At 36.4% G+C, this 16,857-nt stretch overlaps 1 non-coding gene across 1 annotated transcript; it reads left to right on the top strand.

The window, feature by feature from the left end:
• The first annotated feature begins 16,050 nt into the window (after positions 1-16,050).
• Positions 16,051-16,161, top strand: LOC140817617 (small nucleolar RNA R71). Its single transcript, XR_012114830.1, has one exon. It is a non-coding gene; the product is annotated as a small nucleolar RNA R71 (small nucleolar RNA).
• Positions 16,162-16,857: the final 696 nt, after the last annotated feature.

Raw genomic sequence — 16,857 nt, 5'->3', positions numbered from 1 at the left:
TCAATTAAAAAGAAAATGTATGCGTATATGATGATATGAGATGGCATGATTTTACACGACACCTTTATGTTATGATTTTAAGTTCATGAAAGATATGTTGAGTATGATGTTTTTCGCTGTTGTGTGTCATGTATATGTACTTGTTATTCCTGGTACAGGTTTGTTGAGTCTTTATACTCACTAGGCGTGTGTGATGCAGGTGAGTTTGATGCTGAGGAGACCGGAGGTGCTGAACTCTGAGTAGGCAGCTCTGGTGCGGTGACATAACCGAGGACCACATGTTTCGCATTTGATTTATGAGTTTTGAGAGGAGTTAAACATTTTATATGTCGATGATATTACGTTTTTTTTAATCGTTTATGTTTACGTTTGAACTGGGATGATGTTGCTTATTTTTAAACTGCCCTATTTTTATTGTCAAATAAATATGTATATATATATATAATTTTGATATCCTGCACACCTACTGTGCACACTTTTGTGAGCACCGATGAGGTGTCACTCACCCATTGGATGCACAATTTTTCTATATTTCATTACATCCAATAGGTGAGTGATACCTCATCGGTGCTCACAAAGGTGTGCACGGTAGGTGTGCAGGATATCAAAACTATATATATATATATATATATATATATATATATATATATATATATATGTATATATATATATGCACTTTGAAAATGAATAGACGTTACAGTTGATATCAAAGCAAGTGTCCTGTATAGGATTGTGCCACCGCTAGCTTCGGCCGCTCAGTCTTCAAGTCTCAAGTCTGTAAGCTTTTATGTTTTAAATTATTTACTATTATCACCTGCATGTTTACATGATTTATGCTTTACGATGATATACTGTACTTGTTTAACTTTTTTTTTACGATTTAAGGTTTATTATTTTATAAACTAGATTAATTGCATGATGTGTTACATTTATAAATTGGACTGTATTCAGATTCATGCCTCCCGGATGCGACACTTTGTTGACAGACATGATGATATTCCAAGAGGTGGCAGAGGCCCACCACCACCACCGCTAGGGGACCTAGCCACCCGAGTTCTGGAGGATATGGCTAGGTTACTGGAGCAGGTACAGCAGGCTCCTTGGCCTCAGACAGATGTTTTTGAGCAGTTTCGTAGGCTCAACCCGAAGGAGTTCGGGGGTACCACCAATCAATTCGTTGCAGAGAGATGGATTATGTCTCTGGAGTTACATTTTGAGTATCTACAGATGAGGGATGGAGATCGGGCCAGGTGCGCCATTTATATGCTGAGGGATGATACGTCCCTATGGTGGGAGGGGGATGCACATGCAGTGGATGTGGCTACTCTCACGTGGGCCAGATTTAGAGAGATGTTCTTCGGGAACTATTTCCCAGCTGACGTCAGGGGCCGCATGACGAGGGAGTTTGTGAGCCTCCGACAAGGGGACTTATCTGCGGTGTAGTTTATCCGCAAGTTTGACAGAGGCTGCCATTTTGTGCCCATGATAGTAGGAGATGCCGCCCAGAAGCTGAGGCATTTCCTAGATGGACTGAGACCCACTCTTCGTCGAGACTTCATGCTGATGAGGCCGACAGGTTATGATGAGGCCACTGCCTAAGCTTTTTAAGCAAAGGCACTGCGGGACATAGACTTCGAGATGCATAGGAAGCGGCAGCATACTCCGTCCAGTGCCCAGCCGCAGAAAAAGCAATTTACCGAGCCACCGAGACAGCAGGGGCAGCACAAGCCCCAAGGGCAGTTTTGGAGGCCACAACAGCAGCAACAAATACCTCCTCAAGTGCAGTCGTGCCTTCAATGCAGCAGGTTCCATTTCGGCGGGTGCATGTGGGGAACCTTCAAGTGCTTTGTTTGCGGATAAGAGGGCCATAAAGCAGCGGATTGCCCTAGGAACAAGGGCCCCACTACTGGCGGGCTTATGTTATGCACGCCGAGGAGGCTGAGGCAGCACCAGACTCGACACTGATTACCAGTAACCCTTTGGTTTAAGATTTTAATTTATTGCACAATTGCTTGGTTTTATGCTTGTATGAGGATTTAAGTATTGGAATTGATGACTTAGAAGGAATTAAGATGCATGATCTACCTAGTTGAGACTAAAAATGTAATTATTTGATTGAGAACAAATTTATCGACCAATGATTTTATGGGGTCAAATTGAAATTTTCGAATAATTCAAGGACCAATGTGCAATTTTCGAAACTGTAATGGATATTTTGCAGTTTCGATTTCTCTAAGGTTGAATTTCAAATTTTGGGGATTGATGTTTGGGTTAATTCAGTGATTTTTTGAGGATTTTGGGTTAATTACCGATAAGAAATTCCTTAAGTTCAACACTATGAGATTTGATGATATGTTTTGTCGCAGGGAGGATATACATTGCAGGTGTAGCCACACATACATTGCTAGATTCAGAGGCTACGCACTTGTTTATATCTGAATTTTTCATGAAGCGACTTGGAATCATACCTATAGTGATTGATTTTGGGTTTCAGAGTATTGATTTTATCCGGGGATCAGATGTTCACTTCCTGGATAATGAGAGGATTGGAGCTTAGATTGCAACAAAAGGCAGTACAGACAGATATGATAGTACTACCGTTGCCAGAGTTTGACATCATACTGGGTATATACTGGCTATCTTCGCATGGCGCGGTTATAGATTTTTGACAGATGTCAGTTTCTGTCAGACCACCCAGTGGAAAGCCATTTGTTTTTTTGGTAGCCGACACCAGCAGTTCCCACACGTCATTTCCTGCTTATGTGCGAGGAAGCTTATCAAGATAGGCTGCCAGACATTCTTAGCCAGAATCGTACAGTAATAGAGCCAGTCAGTCAGAGGCTGGAGGACGTTGATGTAGCAAGGGAGTTCTCCGGTGTTTTCCCGGACGATGTTGCAGGCATCCCACTAGAGAGAGATGTGGACTTTTCGATTGATCTCATGCCAGGGACAGTGTATCTAAGGAACTCTACCGATTAGCGCCTACAATGATGAAGGAGCTCAAGGATCAGATTCAGGATCTGCTGGACAAGGGTTTCATTCGCCCTAGTGTCTCTCCATGGGGCGCAACAGTGCTATTTGTTAAGAAGAAGGATGGCAGCATGCGACTGTGCATTCATTACAGAGAGCTGAACAGAGTCATAGTTAAGAATAAGTATCCGTTGCCGAGGATTGATGAATTATTTGATCAGCTTCATGGAGCCTATGTGTTCTCCAAGATAAACCTTTGATCCGGATATCACCAGCTGAAAGTGAGGGAGTCAGATATGCATAAGACAGCCTTTCGGACACGATACGAGCAATGTGAGTTCTTGGTGATGCCCTTCAGTCTGACGAACGCGCCATCGATCTTCATGGATCTCATGAATCGCGTGTTTCAGTCATATTTAGATCAGTTCGTCATAGTCTTCATTGATGATATTCTGATCTATTCAAAGAGCAGGGAGGAGCAAAGTCAGCATCTGAGGACAGTGTTACAGACTAGACATGATAGACGACTGTATGCCAAGTTCAGCAAGTGTGAGTTCTGGCTTGATAGAGTGGCATTCTTTGGCCACATTGTATTTCAAGATTGCATAGAGGTCGACCCCAGCAAAGTGGAGGCAGTCAGAGATTGGACGGTTCCTAAGAGTGTTACAGAGATCCGTAGCTTCTTGGAACTGGTAGGCTACTACAGGAAGTTCATCTAGGGCTTCTCTTCTATTGCGGTGCCTATGACCGCCTTGACAAAGAAGAATGCCAAGTTTGTTTGGAGACCCGAGTGCACGGAGAGCTTTGACAGACTGAAGCTAGCATTGACTACTGCACCAGTACTAGCTTTGCCATCAGAGCAAGGAGAGTTTGTGGTCTATACAGATGCATCTAAGCTTGGGTTGGGCGCAGTTCTGATGCAGCAGGGACAGAGTGATAGCCTATGCGTCCAGATAGCTGAAGGTTCATGAGAAGAATTACCCGACTCATGACCTCGAGTTAGCAGTAGTGGTATTTTCCCTGAAGATCTGGAGACACTATCTGTATTGAGAGAAGTGCGGGATTTTCACAGATCATAAGAGCATGAAGTACTTCTTCACATAGAAGGAATTGGATATACGACAGAGGAGGTGGCTTGAGCTGGTGAAGGACTACGATTGCGACATTAGCTACCATCCGGGCAAGGCTAATGTGGTTGCAGACGCTTTGAGCAGGAAGCACGTAGTGATTGCTCATCTGTCAGTTCAGAGGCCGCTACAAGCTGAGATTCAGATATTTGAGCTTGCAGTTTATGTCAGGGGCGAGGCCCTGAATCTTGCTAATCTGACAGTCCAGCTGACTCTCAGAGACAGAATCCGAGTAGGGCAGACTTCTGACGAGCAGTTACAGAAGTGAAGACAGAGGGATGAGGCTAAGGGCTAGAAACTGTATACAGTTGTGGACGGCATAGCCAGATATAGGGACCGCCTTTGTGTTCCTGACAGTGATTCCCTTCGAGCAGATAACTTGATTGAGACCCACAGAACCCCGTACTCCATCCATCCAGGGAGTATGAAGATGTATAAGGATCTACAGACTCTGTATTGGTGGTCGGGTATGAAGCGGGGTATTCTGCGATTTGCCTCCGAGTGTTTGACTTGTCAACAAGTTAAGGCAGAGCATCAGAGACATGCAGGGAAGCTAAGACCACTCCCTATTCCTGAGTGGAAATGGGAGAATATTACTATGGACTTCGTGACAGGGCTTCCGAGGACTTAATGCCATCTGGATGATTGTTGACCGGCTTACTAAATCAGCTCATTTCTTACCGATCAGGAAGAAAAACAGCTCAACTCAGTACGCAGAGCCGTACATCAGAGATATATTCAGACTGCACGGGATTCAAGTGTCCATCGTGTCAGACAGGGACTCGAGATTCACGTCTATATTCTAGAAGAGTCTCCACCAGGCGTTGGGTACGAAGTTATTGTTCAGTACTGCCTTCCATCCTCAGACAGATAGTCAGTCAGATAAGGTGATTCAGATTCTGGATGACCTACTCCGAGCTTGCATGATCGAATTCCAGGGTAGCTGGGAGCCGAATTTACCTCTTGTGGAGTTCATATACAACAACAGTTATCAGGCATCGATAGATATGGCTCCGTACAAAGAACTTTACGGGAGCAAGTGTAGGTCACCAGTTTATTGGGATGAGGTGGGTGAGCGAGCAGAGTTAGGTCATGATATTGTCAGACAGACAACATATTTACTGGATCATTGGACTCACTAGGTTTTAATGTTGCAGGATTTGATGATATGTGGAGGTGCTGACATTTGAGTGGATCGAGTGTGGCAGTGCACTCCCAAGGGACATTTACTTTCCTCATTAGCTTGATAGATAAAATATTTAAAAGATTATTGATAATGATTTTATTAGAGATTTTTATGATTTATTTTGATGTTAGTGAATCTTTTAAAGGTCGAAGTAGGATTTTTGGATAGTCGACGATTTAGGGACTTTTATGCACTTGAGATTCGAATTGTTAAATTATTATGATTTATGGTAGTGTTAAGTTATTTTAGGTAGTAATTTTTGAGTTTACGATATATATATATATATATATATATATATATATATATATATAAATTAGTAATGGGTGTTTCAGTTGATATCAGAGTCAAGGATCCCCAAAGGGTTGTGTACTATCATTCCGAGAAGCTCAAAAGGTCACGCCTCAAGTATGTGAGTTTTTACTGTCTTATATTTTATATGTTAAAATTATTTTAAATACTTTTATGATACATGATATAAACATTAGTTGCATGCTTTATGTAAATGCATGTTGGTTACATGGTTTGGACGGCGTGTACAGAGATGCTTTGTAAGGTCCAGGAATTTAATTCACGTAACCCGAATGCATGCAATCTAGGATTTCTATTTAAAATTATGTGTTCAATTATTTTGTGCATTTTATGCATAATTCATGCATGATAGGATTTATTTCATGAAATTTTTTAAATTTAATATATTAGGGTTTCTTGATGCATTTCGCGCACGAACGACGAACATAGACCAGAGAAATTTGAGGAAAATTATTTTATATCATGAATAGTTTTTTATTAATTAATTTAAGGTGTTTTAAGTGTGTTTTGGCAAAAATGGATTTGTTTGATAATTTTACCTGCATGATTTTTTTTATCCGGTACGTAAATTTTACCGAATCAGGGGACTTTTTGAGGGTTTGGCTAATATTTTCAAAAAATTTCCAACACGGGATATTTTCGAGAGTGTGTTTGAACTTAATGGGCCTAATTTTAAGCTTATTGGGCCTAAATATCTTTTTAAAACTTTAAATAACAATTAGGGCCCATTTACTTAAACTTAATCTATATATATTAATAACTAAATAACCCTAGCCCTAAACTAATCCTCCTACCAGCCGACACCCCCATTCAGACACCCACTCCCTCGGTCTCGGCATTCTCTTGTGCTTGCAAAAAAAAGTTTATGGTGCCTTCCCGTTGCGCAGTTCTTCAAAGTTTCCGTTCAAATATATCAAAGGCACGCATTGTATCAATATTTTACACATTACACATGTCATATATTCTGATGAACTTGTTCTTGCATGAAATATTTTTATCCAAAGCATGGGATGAAGTATTTTTTATTTCATTTGCTTTTCCTTCATTATTTTTATCAACCACTCACGTCTTGGTTATGATCTATGCATGGGGCTGCTATGTTGTGTTTTAGGGGTCTGTAGGTGTCGGGTTACTTGAGAGAAGACAGATCCAGGACTCGCCGAAGCGCAGGTGAGCGAAGGGGTGGCGGGTCTCCGTGCGTGCGTGCGTTTGGTGAGCAGATCGAGAGTTTGTAGTCGCAGCGATGCGTGGTTCGTTCTTGGCCATGGATCTGACCCACATGGGTCCATGACAGGTCCTGGAGAGAGTCGTGAGTCGATGGTGCTGTAGTGGATCGAAGGAAGTAGGATGAGAAGTGGGCTCGAGTGGTTGGCCGTGATTTTGGTTGTGCAGCATGGGGTGGCGCGGCAATAGGATTAGTTAAGTTGGTTCTAGAGAAGTCTCTTTGGTTTGGTCGTGGATCAATCATAGGTAATCAGGTACTGGGCTCATTGGATCTTGTCTAGGATCGTTAACCATGCGTCTAGATGCATTAGGGTTTGTAAAACGTCCTAGCGCCGCTCATGAAACAACTTTCAGGGTCTGGCCGAGGGGTCTAGGATCTTAGTATTGATGGTCTTAGGGCCTTTTAAGTGTTAACTAGGTGTGGTAAAAAGTTGGGAAGAATTTGGTTAGTTTTCGAGTCGATTCGGGTTAAAACTAGGACCCAAAAAGTTGGGAAAAATTTGGTTAGGTTTCGAGTCGATTCGGGTTAAAACTAGGACCCCGGTCCAAGTTTTAAAACGAATCGGTTAAGTTATGATATTGCTCGAGTTTACGTATAATATTACTTTTAAATATGTTTTGGGACATTTTAAGGAGTTTGGTAAGCTTCGGGTCAATTTTAGAGGTCCAGGGGTAAAACGATAATTTTTGGGTTTCGGGGGGGCAAAATGGTCATTTTTCACCCGAGGTGAGATTTTGGTCATGCCAACGCCCTGAGCACAATTTTACCATGTTTTAAATATTTACGCATCACGTTTATGATTTTTATTAAATTTTGGTCAAAACGATGCATGCTTGGTTTTAAGGAAAAAGTTACGTAAATGCGTGTTTTTATTAAGTGGTAAATATTATGATATTTTTGAAGGATGAGAATTGGTTGTGACTGACGATGTATATGTATATGATGACATGAGATATGATGAGCTGAGGCCAAGGCTCAGTAGATGGGTAATGTTGTCGCTGATGTCCCCATCGCCTGGTACCGTGGTTATACGTTGATGGATCCATCGATAGAGCTGATACGAAAGTCACAACTAATGAATTGAATTCAATTAAAAAGAAAATGTATACATATATGATGATATGAGATGACATGATTTTACACGACACGTTTATGATATGCTTTTATGTTCATGAAATGTATGTGAGTATGATATTTTTCACTGTTGTATGCCATGTATATGTACTTGTTATTCATGGTATAGGTCTGTTGAGTCTTTAGACTCACTAGGCGTGTATGATGCTGAGGAGACTGGAGGTGCTGAACTCTAAGTAGACAGCTCTGGTGCGGTGATATAATCTGAGGACCGCATGTTTTTCCGCATTTGATTTATGAGTTTTGAGAGGAGTTAAAAATTTTATACGTTGATGATATTACTTTTTTTTACTCGTTTATGTTTACATTTGAACTTGGGCGATGTTGCTTATTTTTAAACTGCGCTATATTTATATATATTTATATTTCCGCATTTTTACCACGAGTAGACATTACATGCCTCCTAGAAGGATTTTGCGTAGTAATGGAGAGGATAGACATGAGGAGGAGATTCCACAACCTCAACCTAATCAGGATGCTAGTGTCAGTGTACTAGCCGGTATTGCTCGTTTACTAGAGGAACACGTAGGAAATGGTGCATGGGTCCGACCAAAGGTTGCATATGAGCGACTTAGGAGGATAAACCCCGAGGATTTTCATGGCACTATCCATTCGTTGTTGAGGGATGGATTCGATCTTTAAAGGTGATCTTTCGATACATGGATATGGCGGACGCTGACCGAGTTCGTTGTACCATCTATCTACTGAAGGGCGACGCTTCCTTATGGTGAGAGGGAGCGGATCGAGGGGTGAATCTTGCGACTTTGACTTGGGAAGACTTCAAGAGGGTGTTCTATGATAAATACTCAACCACTGACTTTCGTTCAAGGCTGAAGAGAGAGTTTATGAGTCTCCGTCAAGGGGATTGGTCTGTTGTTGAGTTTGTGCAGAAGTTTGATAGAGGCTGTCATTTTGTGCCCTTGATTGCTAATGATGTTGCGGAAAAGTTACGACAGCTTCCTAGATGGTTTGAGGCCGACTATTCATCGTGATGTGATACTCATGATACTACTGATTATAGTGCTACCGTTGACAAAGCTTTTAGAGTCGAGAAGTCACTCAAAGATATTGATTGGGAGATGCAGCGAAAGAGGAATCGTGCTCGGCAAGCTAGTCAGAATAATAAGAAGCCTTATACGGGACCACCTAAGCAACCGGAACCACCGAAACCACAAGGACAACCACCAAGAGATAACATCCTGAAGGCTACTGAAAAACCACTGTGCAAGGAGTGCAATCGTCCACATTATGGCAAGTGCATGTGGGGCACTTACAAGTGCTTCAAGTGTGGAGGTTTGGGAAACAAGGCTGGGGATTGTCTCAAACAACCCAAGACTGGTAGGGTATATGTGATGCAAGCTGAGGAGGCTGAGACAGAGCCGACACAGCACTGAATAATGGTAACCTAGTTTGATAGGATCGGTTAAAGGTGGAAAATTGTATAGAAGGGGGGGGGTTGAATAAACACTTTCAGTTTTCAAAACATTTTCGAATATTGATGAGTCAGTTTAGTGATAAACTGATACTCGGGAACCTTGTAGGTCAATATCAATCAGTTAACAAAGAATGTGCGAAAATAAACTGACTGATAGATAGAATAAAAACTGAATAAGAAGACACAAGATTTTATGAATGTTCGGAGATTTCAGTTACTCCTACGTCACCGCTTATACCTCGAAGATAATATATTTACTAAAAGACTTTGATCAGTACAAATATTTGTACAGACTCACTTCAGTCTTGAACTTAACAATGCCAAACTGAAACTCGTTACAAAATGATTTACAGTACTCAACTGAATTGAAATAACTTAGCACGACTGATTACAACAATATCAGTTTGTGCTTGTAAGCTCGGAGTATAGCCTTTTAAATGTTATGAATGTATACAATAAGTTTGAGCTTTCGAAAGAACATAAGGCTTGCAAATATTTCAGTAGAGTAACAGCTTGGTTAATAAAAGAATGTTTGGTAAATTGCTTTCAGCTGCTCTTCTCTGCTATTTATAGGTTTTGCCTCCAACGGTAATATTGAATATGATTTGAATCTTTCTATCTGTTGTTTGCCATGTTAACATTTTTCTGACAGTCGTACACTGTAGCATTTCTGAAATGCGGCGTTATCACTGTTCTTTGTACAATTTTTTGGTGGTTGAGCTACGTCCTTTTCACTGATGACGTGTTCATTTGAAAGATCAAATGATAGATATAGCTGATGTACCGACTGATCAGTTGAAAGCTGATCTGTCAGTTGTTTGCGTAGTTCAGTTAGCTGGTTCAGTTGTATTCGATTATCTTTGTATTAATCTTCAGTTATGGGAAACCGGTAGTTTGCATATATTATATCAGTTACTATCAGTTTTCTTGATCAGTTAGTCTAATCTATTAACTGCTCAGTTTGTCAAACGACCGAAATTCAGTTTCCAACATAGTTGTTTGACGTTCTTACAATGACATTATTGCATAAAATGTTAAAATTGGTTATGGGAATTGCTTGGGATAATGAAGAACTTAGAGGAGAATTGGTTGCATTCTCTACCTAAGTTGGATTTTTTAGAGACGACATTGAAAGTATTGGGATAGAAATGCAATTTCGAGAGCATGTGGACCAAAATGAAGGGAAAATTTAAGTTAGAGGGTTAAGTATGAAATGGATGAGGGAGCCTAAGGTTTTCAATTATCAAGTCGAGGCAACGTACGAGGACGAAATTCTATTTAAGGGAGGGGGTGGAGATTTGTAACATCCAAAAAACCAACCTACGTAAACAACATGAATGCAAATTATTTGAACTGCATAATTGTTTTATTTAATTGATATTAAATACTTACTTGATGGATATTATATGATTAAAGGTATGATTGCATGATTAAATGATTATATGCCATTATTTCATGAAATTGAAGGATTTTATCCGAATATTCGACAGTAGGCTGGAAAAAGGAGATTGAGGACGACCAAGACAAGAATAAATATTTTTCACTAATATTTTCCACGCTTCTAAATATGATTAAAAATGGTTTAATTTTTCTAAAAATATTAGAGTTCGAATTATTTTACGAGTCGAACTCGATTTTACCTGGGAAGCCGATTTTGGGCATAGGAAGAGTTTTTAAAAGATCAAAAATATTATATTTGGAAACTAATTTTATAAAATTTTACTTATCAATTAAATAAGAGTTATTGGTAGTGATTCGAGGGACGGCGACGTAGAGGACCCTAGGTTGTTTTTCCTTCAAAAACTGTAACGCCTCAGATTCGACGACTATCCTCTCTGTACCAAGACGAGTCTTTCCAACGTGCTTATGTCTTTTCTCACACGCACCTTAGTAAAAATTCCCAGAGGTTCACCCATCCAAAAATTTTTCCAAGCCAAGCACGCTTAACTTTATTAAGAATTTCATTAAGAATTGTGGATCATATAAAGGCATAAACTCATCATTAAGAATTTCATTTTCTATAAAAGGCTTAAGTCTTTGCCCATTAACTTTAAACACGTCATTATTTTTAGGATTTTCAATATCAACAGCACCATGAGGATAAACAAATTTGACTATAAATGGTCCTGACCACCTCGATCTTAGTTTACCTGGAAATAAATGCAAACGAGAATTACAAAGCAAAACTTTTTGTCCAATTTCAAATGACTTTCTCATAATATTTTTATCATGAAAGACTTTAGTTTTATCTTTATAAATCTTTGAATTTTCATATGCATCATTTTTTAATTCTTCAAGTTCATTTATTTGCAATTTTCTTAATTTAGATGCATCATCTAAATTAATATTAAATGCTTTAATTGCCCAATAAGCTTTATGTTCAAGTTCAACTGGTAAATGACAATGCTTACCAAAAACTAACCTATATGGTGACATCCCTAATGATGTTTTGAATACAGTTCTATATGCCCATAATGCATCAGTTAATCTTAAAGACCAATCTTTTCGATTTGGATTAACTGTTTTTTTTAAAATTTGTTTTATTTCTCTATTTGCAAGTTCAACTTGACCATTACTTTGAGGATGATATGGGGTAGAAACTTTATGTGTAATGCCATATTTTCTTAATAAAGAAGAAAATGATTTATTTATAAAATGACTTCCCCCATCACTAATTATTGCCCTAGGAATTCCAAATCGACAAAAAATATCTTCTTTTAAAAATTTTATAACAACTTTATGATCATTAGTTCTACATGCAATCGCTTCAATCCATTTTGAAACATAATCAACAGCGACTAAAATGTACGTATATCCAAAAGATAATGGAAATGGACCCATAAAATCTATCCCCCAACTATCAAATATTTCAATAATTATGATTGGATTTAAAGGCATCATGTTTCGTTTTGAAATTGATCCCATCTTCTGACAATTTTCACAAGATTTGCAAAATAAATGTGTATCTTTGAATAAAGACGGCCAATAAAATCCACATTGTAAGATTTTTGTAGCTGTTTTATTGGATGAAAAATGACCTCCACATGCTTCAGAATGACAAAATTTAATAACATTACTTACTTCATTGTCGGGTATGCATCGTCGAAAAATTTGGTCAGGACAATACTTAAATAAGTAAGGATCATCCCAATAAAATTTTTTAACTTCTATCAAGAATTTATTCTTATCCTGTGAATTCCAATGAGAAGGCATTTTATTTGTCACAAGAAAATTTACAATGTTAGCAAACCATGGCATAATAGTAGCATAAAACAACTGATCATCTGGAAAATTTTCATTTATTGGTATTTCATTATGAGATGATTCAGTCATTATTCTAGATAAATGATCGGCTACAACATTTTCTTTTCCTTTTTTATCTTTAATTATAATATCAAATTCTTGTAACAATAAAATCCACCGTATTAATCTTGGCTTAGCATCTTGTTTATTTGATAAATATTTTATGGCAGAATGATCGGTGTAAACAATAGTAGTAGAACCAATTAAATAAGATCGAAACTTATCTAATGCAAATACTACTGAAAGTAATTCTTTTTCAGTAGTTGAATAATTTATTTGGGCACTATTTAAGGTTCTACTAGCATAATAGATTGCATAAGGTTTTCCTTCTTTTCTTTGTCCTAACACAGCTCCTATAGCATAATCACTTGCATCACACATTAATTCAAATGGTAAAGACCAATCTGGAGGTTGTAAAATAGGTGATGTAATTAAAAGATTAATTATTTTTTTAAAAGCATTTTCACATTTTTGAGTCCATTCGAATTGTGTATCTTTTGTTAAAAGATTTGACATTGGTTTAGATATTATGCTGAAATTTTTTATAAACCTTCTATAAAATCCTGCATGACCCAAAAAATGATCGAACTTCTTTGACTGTTTTTGGTGATGTTAAATTAGAAATAACATCAACTTTGGCTTTATCAACTTCAATTCCTTTTTCAGATATCACATGTCCTAAAACAATCCCAGATTTAACCATATAATGACATTTTTCCCAATTTAAAACAAGATTTTTTTCTTCACATCTTTTTAATACTTTTTCTAGATTTTTAAGACAATTTTCAAATGAGTTTCCAAAAACAGTTATATCATCCATAAAAACTTCTACAAATTCTTCAATCATATCACTGAAAATACTTAACATGCATCTTTGAAAAGTAGCTGGAGCATTACATAAACCAAATGGCATTCTTTTAAATGCAAAAGTTCCGAAAGGACAAGTGAAAGTTGTTTTTTCTTAATCTTCTAATGATATAGGTATTTGATAATACCCCGAATACCCATCAAGAAAACAATAATAAGAATTTCCTGCTACTTTTTCTAAAATTTGATCTAAAAATGGTAGTGGGAAATGATCTTTTCTAGTTGCATCATTTAATTTTCTATAATCAATACACATACGCCAACTAGATGGAATCCTAGTTTGTAATAACTCTCCTTTTTCATTTTTTATAACAGTGATGCCTGACTTTTTAGGTACTACTTGTGTTGGACTTACCCATTTACTATCTGAGATTGGATAGATAATTCCAGCGTCTAATAGTTTTAATACTTCATTCTTAACAACTTCTTTCATATGTGGATTTAACCTTCTTTGCGGTTGTTGATATGTTTTAGAATTTTCTTCCAAGTGAATTTTATGTGTACAAATTAAAGGATTCATACCTTTTATATCTTTCAAAGTCCATCCAATTGCATTTTTATATTTTTTAAGTAATTGAATTAAATCTTCTTCTTGATTTGGTAGAAGAGTGGAAGAAATTACAACAAGAAATGTTTTATTTTGACCAAGAAATACATATTTCAATTCTAATGGTAAAGCTTTTAATTCAAGTTTTGTATTATCATCTTCTTTAAAATTATTTTCAAACTCCAAACTTTCTACTGAAAAAACTTCACATTGTTGATTTAAGTTTTCTTCTTGTATATTTTCTTCCACAATTGTTTGAATTTCATTATCATCTTCATTTTCATTTTCATTAATACTTGGTTGTTTACATAAATTAAACACATTAAGTTCTAGAGTCATATTTCCAAAAGACAATTTCATTATTCCATTTCGACAATTAATTAAAGCATTTGAAGTTGCTAGAAATGGTCGTCCCAATATTACTGGACTTTCATTATGAACTTCTATTGGTTGTGTATCTAAAACAATAAAATCTACAGGATATATGAATTTATCAACTTGAACCAACACATCTTCTACAATACCTCTAGGTATTTTAATTGACCTATCCGCCAGTAAAAGAGTAACAGAAGTGGGTTTTAATTCTCCTAAATTAAGTTTTTCATAAACTGAATAAGGAAGTAAATTCACACTTGCTCCCAAATCCAACAAAGCTTTTTTAATTTTATTTTCTCCAATAATACATGAAATTGTTGGACAACCAGGATCTTTATATTTTAAACTAGAATTATTTTGAAGAATAGAACTTACTTGTTCAGCCAAGAATGCTTTTTTCTTCACATGCAATTTTCTCTTCACAGTACATAAGTCTTTTAAAAATTTTGCATAAGAAGGTACTTGTTTAATAGCATCTAATAATGGAATATTTATCTTCACTTGTTTAAAAACTTCATAAATATCAGAATCACTTTTTTGTTTTTTATGATTTGTTAATGCATGAGGAAATGGTGGAGGTTTATTTGACTTATTTACTATTTCAGATGATTTATCATTCACCATATTATTCTTAAAATTTAAGGTATCATCATTCTCAAAAGTATCAGGATTATCATCCTTACTCTTTGATTTTAAATGATCCTTGTTTTCATTACTATATGGATCATTAACTATTTTACCACTTCTAAGGGTAATAACAGATTTTATTTGATCAATTTTTTCATTTTTTAATTCTTGATTTTGATTTTTAGGATTAGGTTGAGGTTGAGATGGAAATTTTCCTTTTTCATGAATATTAAGTGCAGATGCAAATTTTGCAAGAGTTTCTTTCAAATCACTCATAGATTGACTGTTTTGAATATTGATAGACTCTTGCTTTTGGATAAATGCATGAATTACATCTTCAAAGTTTTTTCTTGGAGGTGTAACATAAGGAATATAACCTTGATGATTTTGGTTATTTTGAAAATATTGTTGTGACGGTTGTGCATTATTATCATTCCTCCAACTAAAATTAGGATGATTTTTCCATCCCGGATTATATGATGGTGAAAAAGGATCTAGTATTGGTTTTTTATAATTGTTAACATAGTTTGCTTGTTCATGGAGACATTCTTTAAATGAAGGTAATGTTGGACAATCTTTTGTAGCATGATCATGTGTATCACATATATGACAAACAATTTCTTGAATACTTTTTAATTGACCACTCTTTTTCATTTCTAATGACTCAATTTTTCTTGCTAAAATGCAAGTTTAGCTTGAATATCTGTATCATCTTTAAGATTATAGATACCACCCCCATTTGTTGAATTATTGTTTTTAGTTGTTGGTGGTTCTATTGTGCCTATATTATCCCAATTTTGAGCATTTTCTGCTAATGAATCCAAATATTCCATAGCTTCATTTGGGTTTTTATCATCAAAAGTTCCATTACACATGAATTCTATCATTTGCCTATCTTTAGGTATTAGACCTTCATAAAAGTGAGAAACTATTCTCCATGTTTCAAAACCATGATGTGGGCATGTATTAAGTAATTCTTTATATCTATCCCAACATTGATAAAACGTTTCTCCTTGTTTTTGAGAAAAAGTTGTAATTTGTCTTTTAAAAGAGTTTGTTCTATGGGAAGGGAAAAACTTTTTGAGAAATTGTTGTTGCATTTCTTCCCATGATCTTATTGAACTTGATCTTAAATTTTGTAGCCATGTTTTAGCTTTATCTTTTAAAGAAAAAGGGAAAAGCTTTAATCGAACTATATCCATGCTACAATTTTGATCATTATAAGTGTTACAAACTTCCTCAAATTCTCTTAGATGTAAATATGGATTTTCAGAATCTAAGCCATGAAAATTTGGTAAAAGTTGAATAATTTGAGGTTTAAAATTGAAATTAGATGCATCGGGAGGAAAAACTAAACAAGATGGGGCACTAGTTCTAATAGGGTTCATATGGTGCCTAAGTGTTCTTAATTGATCATGTTCTTGATTATTATTATTATTATTGTTATTATTATCATTATCTTGATTATTTGAATTATCATCCATATTTAAATTATTTTCAGATACTCGAATAAGTCTACCACTTTTTTTTCGACTCCAAACACTCATACAAGTAAAAACACACAATACTTATAAATAAAACATAAATAACAAATATAAACTTAATTTATACCTCCCCGGCAACGGCGCCAAAAACTTGCTACTACTTAAATAATAATTCACCCAAGTGTAGGTTGTCTGCAAGTAATATATTTCGTAAGTACGAGATCGATCCACAGAGAGGTTATTTTTAGTTTAAATTTATTAATTTATA

The sequence above is a fragment of the Primulina eburnea genome, chromosome 16 (assembly GCF_022965805.1).
Source record: "Primulina eburnea isolate SZY01 chromosome 16, ASM2296580v1, whole genome shotgun sequence".
Classification (NCBI taxonomy): domain Eukaryota; kingdom Viridiplantae; phylum Streptophyta; class Magnoliopsida; order Lamiales; family Gesneriaceae; genus Primulina; species Primulina eburnea.
Note: the sequence above shows the minus strand (reverse complement) of the source record. Positions and strands in the feature narration are given on the sequence as shown.